Consider the following 6,000-nt stretch of genomic DNA (forward strand, 5'->3'; position numbering starts at 1 on the left):
ACATAAGTTGAAGAGGAAAAACAGTTTGCCACATGCACAGACATCTTACTGCTGAAGAATGTTAAGCACAACTTTTACTTTGGGCCTGTTTTTCACCCATGGAAGGATTTTTTTTCTTTTCCTTTTTTAATTTTTTATTGGCTTTAGAGAGAGGAAGCGAGAGAGAGAGAAAGAAACATTGATCTGTTTCTGTATGTGCCCTGACCAGAAATCAAACTGGCAACCTTTATGTATCAGGACTATGCTCTAAACCAACTGAGCCATCTGACCAGCACAGGATTTTTTCTTAATTACATGTATAAATCACATTGTGATATCCAAACCAATTATTTCTTTTACCTAAGTTTCCAGTCACAAGGCAATTAGAAAGTATGCATTTTAGATACTGAATTTGTGTTTAACATGGTATGAAAATAAAATCCCTAGATAGGCCTCAGAATAACTGCAGAGAATGGTTCTTCCTGACATGTGCATAGTGTGTGGCCAGCCTACACTTTGCTTTAGTCTTACTGTACAAAAAAGAAAAGTTTTCTTCATACTTTCTATATAATATACACCCACACTTCATATATTACTTAATAACACTAAAAATTTAACATCTTTTGCTATCTTAGAAGTATAACATCTTGGGACTAACTACAGCTTTTTAGAAATAATTGTGAAGATCATAAATGCTAGCGTTACTTTTCAAACTTTGATGAGATATTTATCATCAAGGATTTGGGGTTAAAACATGTATTAAGATAAATGTTCCACCTGACCAGGCGGTGGCACAGTGGATAGAGCGTCAGACTGGGATGTGGACGACCCAGGTTTGAGACCCCGAGGTCGCCAGCTTGAGCATGAGTTCAACTGGTTTGAGCAAAGCTCACCAGCTTGGACCCAAGGTCGTTGGCTCAAGCAAGGGGTTACTCGGTCTGCTGTAGCCCCACAGTCAAGGCACATATGAGAAAGTAATCAATAAACAACTAAGGTGTCGCAACGCGCAACGAAAAACTAATGATTGATGCTTCTCATCCCTCCATTCCTGTCTGTCTGTCCCTGTCTATCCCTCTCTCTAACTCTCTCTTTGTCTCTGAAAAAAAAAAAAAAAAAGATCAATGTTCCTGTCTTTGGTGTTATTCTACTTTATGGAAGAGTCACAAGAAAAGGGAGAGGAAGGAAACTTCCAGTTACTGAGTGCTTCCTGTATGCTAGACCTGCTCCAGGGAATTTACCAGTCTCACAAGGGCAGTAATATCATCTTGGTTTTCTAGGTGAAGAAAGGTTCAGAGAGGTTAAGAAATTTGTCATGATCACACAGATAAGTGGAAGAATGAGAATTTGAACTGAAATTTGTCTGAGTGTGAAGCCCATTTTCTTACCTAAAATGCTTTCTTTCCTATATTTATATTACATGAACATTGAACTGCCATAATTTGAATTGCTATATTTTACTTGTTATTGTCCCAAAGAGACACATGAAATGACAAAGACAGCAAGGTTCTAGAATTGAGACACTTTTGTTCATGAGTATTTTGGAAGTAAGAATACTCACGTAATCTTTCAGAAAAAGTATTATTCAAGGATTTACTTCAAGAAAATGAAAAAATCATGCAATAGAAGAAACAGAAATTTATGGACCAGAACCCTTTGGTTTAATTTTTTAAAAAGGATCAAGTTTCTGGTATGGTGGATTCCAGATGTTCAATGTCATTAGGTCCTAGTTTCTCTTTATCTTTCAGTAGTGTTCTTCTCTGCTGGTTGACTTCCATTAGCTGCTGGCTTTCATCCTCCAAGGTTAAAGATTAGAGAAGTTCTCTTTTTCTAAATTGTAATCAAACCTTTGGCCAGATTATCATTGGTTCAAATTAGGTCATGTAACCATCACTGAACCAATTAATATGGCGACAGGCTTTTAATCCTCTAATCAGCTGCCTAGGGTCATGTGACTACTCTAGAACTGGGAGGGGAGGGAGAAGAATCAAGTCCACCAAAGCAATGGTTGGAGACTGGGAGTCAGCAGTGAGTCCCCAGAGGAAAACCAGAGTTCTATTAACAGAAGTAGGGGGAATAATACAATTATACAGGTTTCAGGCGCACAATTCTACAAAAAATTATCTGTATATTAGAATCTTCTTAAAACTTTCTCCTCTTGGCTTTTGTGACACCATCTTTACTCAAGTTTTCTCTCTCCTTCGTGTAAAGCTTCAGCTTCCTTTACTGGGTCCTCTTTCTCCTCTTCTTAACCCCTGAAACTTGGCATATCCCAGGGCCCAAAAACTGGATCTCTTTCTTGTCTCTTGATACATTTTTTCTCCCCAGAATATTTTATCCAGACCTGGTTGTTTTTATATGTCATCATTATACCAGTGACTTCTAAATGTATATCTCTGCCTATGATCTTGTTCTGAAATTTGGAGTTCGATTTCTTAATGCCTGCATGACATCCTTATTCAGATAGCTAAGAAGCATCTCAAAATTAATGAGAGCCAGCCAAGACCTAGTTCTCCTCATCCACTCCTGTCTTCATCTTTATGAAGATTAATCGGTCTATTCAATTGTCCAGTAAAAAGCTTAGGGATCATCCTTGAAACCCACTTTCCCTTTCCACCTCTGCCATCAACTGACCCTATTAACTGCATCTCCAAAGCATATGCTCTGGTGGTCCTTCATTCTCTTCCTCTCTACCCTACCCATATCCATCATTGTGTCTCAGCTGGACGCCTTCAATAGCCTTTCAGCCAATCTCCTTGCTTTCACTCTTACTCTTGGCCCCCACGCCCACCACCACAACTAATCTCCACCTGTGCACCTTAGAAATGGGAGGAGGCAGAAGGGTGTGATTTAAGGGGCCCATTAAACTCCATCATAAAAGATTGATTGGACTTTAAAAACAAAAATGTTGTAAGGTACAAGACATCTTATCTGAGGTTAAAAGACAAATAAGAGGCTTAGGTGACAGCAATGCATATAACAGTTAGTTAATATCCACAATATCTACAGAGCTCCTACTTATTAATAAGAAAAATAACCTGATTGAAAAATAAGCAGTGACATAAGAAATTCACATGTGAACAAATGTCTTAAAGGATGCTCAGTTCTACTAATAATTACAAACATGCTAATTAAAAGTAGATACTTCTTTTTGCTATTCAGATGGTCAAAAATTAATATTAATAACAATATCCACTACTGGTTAAAATTAAGATGATGTTTTATATTCTTGAGAGTAGGAATATAAGTTGGTATATTCTTTTTGGAAGGCAAGCTGGCAGGATACCATATCTGGAAACCAGTTCTACCAAATGCATATATGCACACATATTGGCACATAGTTGTACCATTCCATTATTATTAATTGAACAAATATTTCTTGAGAAACTACTATTTGTCAGGCACTGAGGTAGCCAATGGAGATTTTACAGAAAAAAAAAATAGAGAAAAGACATACATAATCTTTCCCTGTAGCAGATGCAAGTAAACAGAGTCACACAAACAACTGTACAATAACAATAACAGTTGCTATAAGTAAAGCAAAAGGGCAGGTTGTGCGAAAGGGGCAGGTGGGCCACTGTAAAGCCAGTAGCCACGGCCACCATCACAGCCGCCTGGCTCATGCAGGTTAGCATTGGATTCGGACAGTCGGTAAAGAAACCACAGAGCCAAAATCTGATGGGCCACCATCTTTAATCCTAGCTTACACCCGGCGGGCAAGTTAAAAAAAAACACACGGGGCTCCAAAACCCACTCACATTCAGTGATCACAAAGCACTACAAAAAATTATTTGTATATTAGAATCTTCTTAAAACTTTCTCCTCTTGGCTTTTGTGACACCATCTTTACTCAAGTTTTCCTACTGACTTATCCGAGTTCCCTAGAATCAAAGGTTTCTAGCTCACCAGACTTATTCCCCTCTGCTCCCCATCTCCTTCCTTCTCCCTGCACAAACTGGCTTCTCACTCAACACTCCGCCATCTTGGCTGCTTCTCCTGGCCTCCTCCACATGGCCTTTCTCTGCTCTCCTCTCTGCTCTCTCCTCTAATATTAATCTCAGGAACCAAGAGAGCAAGCTCCCGTTCTGCCCTCATTTTATACTGTAGATTCATAACCTTTAATCCAATATACAAAATAGGGAAGTTTCTAATACAAAGTCACTTATCTGGGGCATGATGGGATTGTACCACCCCACATCAAAATGGGTGGGAAAGGCTTAATCCTAAAACCAAGCCCCAGGCTACAAGGATCCTGCCTGCCCACAGCCCATAGAGACACACATTAATATCACCTGGGCAATGGCCTCCACGTGGGCAGCGCCATCTTTAACAAAGTGAGCATAATACATTTTATCTGCCTAACAATCCACCCCTATGCTCACTTTACTACCCACAATCTACATCACCGGCATCCCTGTGCAAGGAAATTAACACATTACACAAGTTACAACAGCACAAATCATACAGTTTCAACAATCACAAAGGTATGCTTCACTTTTGAGCAAGTCTCTGAGCACTTAGCCCAAAGCGCAAAATGTCCTCGGCCTGGCCCTGGCCAGTTGGCTCAGTGGTAGAGCGTCGGCCTGGCGTGCAGAAGTCCCGGGTTCGATTCCTGGCCAGGGCACACAGGAGAAGCGCCCATCTGCTTCTCCACCCCTCCCCCTCTCCTTCCTCTCTGTCTCTCTCTTCCCCTCCCGCAGCAAGGCTCCATTGGAGCAAAGATGGCTCGGGCGCTGGGGATGGCTCCTTGGCCTCTGCCCCAGGCACTAGAGTGGCTCTGGTCGCAACAGAGCGACGCCCTAGAGGGGCAGAGCGTCGCCCCCTGGTGGGCATGCCGGGTGGATCCTGGTCGGGCGCATGCGGGAGTCTGTCTGACTGTCTCTCCCCGTTTCCAGCTTCAGAAAAATACTAAAATACAAATAAAATGAAAAAAAATGTCCTCGGCCTTCTTTCTAGCCATGGGAAAAGTTTCCCGGGGCAAGGGAGTGCTTCCAGCAAAAGCCACCCCCACCCCCATCAGGGTATTTCACATTGTCCAAAATCCGTAAGTCCATCCAACAAAGGAGCCAGTGCCCACTCTGGTCATAGTCCAGGAAATCAGTCCATGCACATGAGACCTCAGTCACCCCCCTCATCCCTGCCATCCTGGCAGGTCTTACACTGTCCCAAAGAGGAGCATGTGGCAATGGCAGTCAGCATTTCCATCTCTGCTCCGGCGAGCATGTCCAGCCCTATGTCCCCAAATCGCAGACCTACCAAGGCCATAGTAGGTGCTCCTTCCAGCTGGGCTCTCATCTTCTGGAGACTGCAGATTACAACTCCAGCTCGATTCTCCTCATCCTCCAAAGAGGAACTGAAAACACCAGCTCCTATTGCCGATCTTGAGCCCTGGGCTGCCACAGCCTTCTGCTCCTCAGACTTTGCAGCTCCAGACCTGGCCTTGGCTTCAGCCCTGGCCTCCTGCCACTGCTGGCTCTCCACAACGTCCAGGGCAATCTGCAACTCACGAACCTGTGAATCCTCCTCCAGCAGTTGCTCCATTTTCAGGCAAATCTCGCAAACCTGGTCGGCCTCCTTCTCCAGCGCTTCCTCCAGCTCCAGGGTTGGCATCTCTTTCTCCCGCATTTGCTCCAGCTCCTTCCACTGCTCGGTTTGCAGGTCCCAGGCAGCCTCTTCCACAGAGCTCTCGGTTTCCTCACACATGGCTGTAAAAGTCAGCCAGCCTATGGTCCCCAAAAGAACAGCCATGGGGAACCATAACAGCAGCCAGTCCTCTACTCCACTGCTCAAAGGTGGTAGTGGCTCCTTGCCGATCTGTATCGAATCCTGCTGATAACGCCAAATGTAAAGCCAGAGCCACAGCCACCATCACAGTAGCCTGGCCCATGCAGGTTTGCATTGGATTCAGATAGTCGGTAAAGAAACAATGGAGCCAAAAGCTGGTGGGCCATCATCTTTAATCCTAGCTTGCACCCGGCGGGCAAGTAAAAACACACATTGGGCTCCAAAACCCACTCACATTCA

Source organism: Saccopteryx leptura, chromosome 1 (assembly GCF_036850995.1).
Source record: "Saccopteryx leptura isolate mSacLep1 chromosome 1, mSacLep1_pri_phased_curated, whole genome shotgun sequence".
Taxonomy (NCBI): Eukaryota; Metazoa; Chordata; class Mammalia; order Chiroptera; family Emballonuridae; genus Saccopteryx; species Saccopteryx leptura.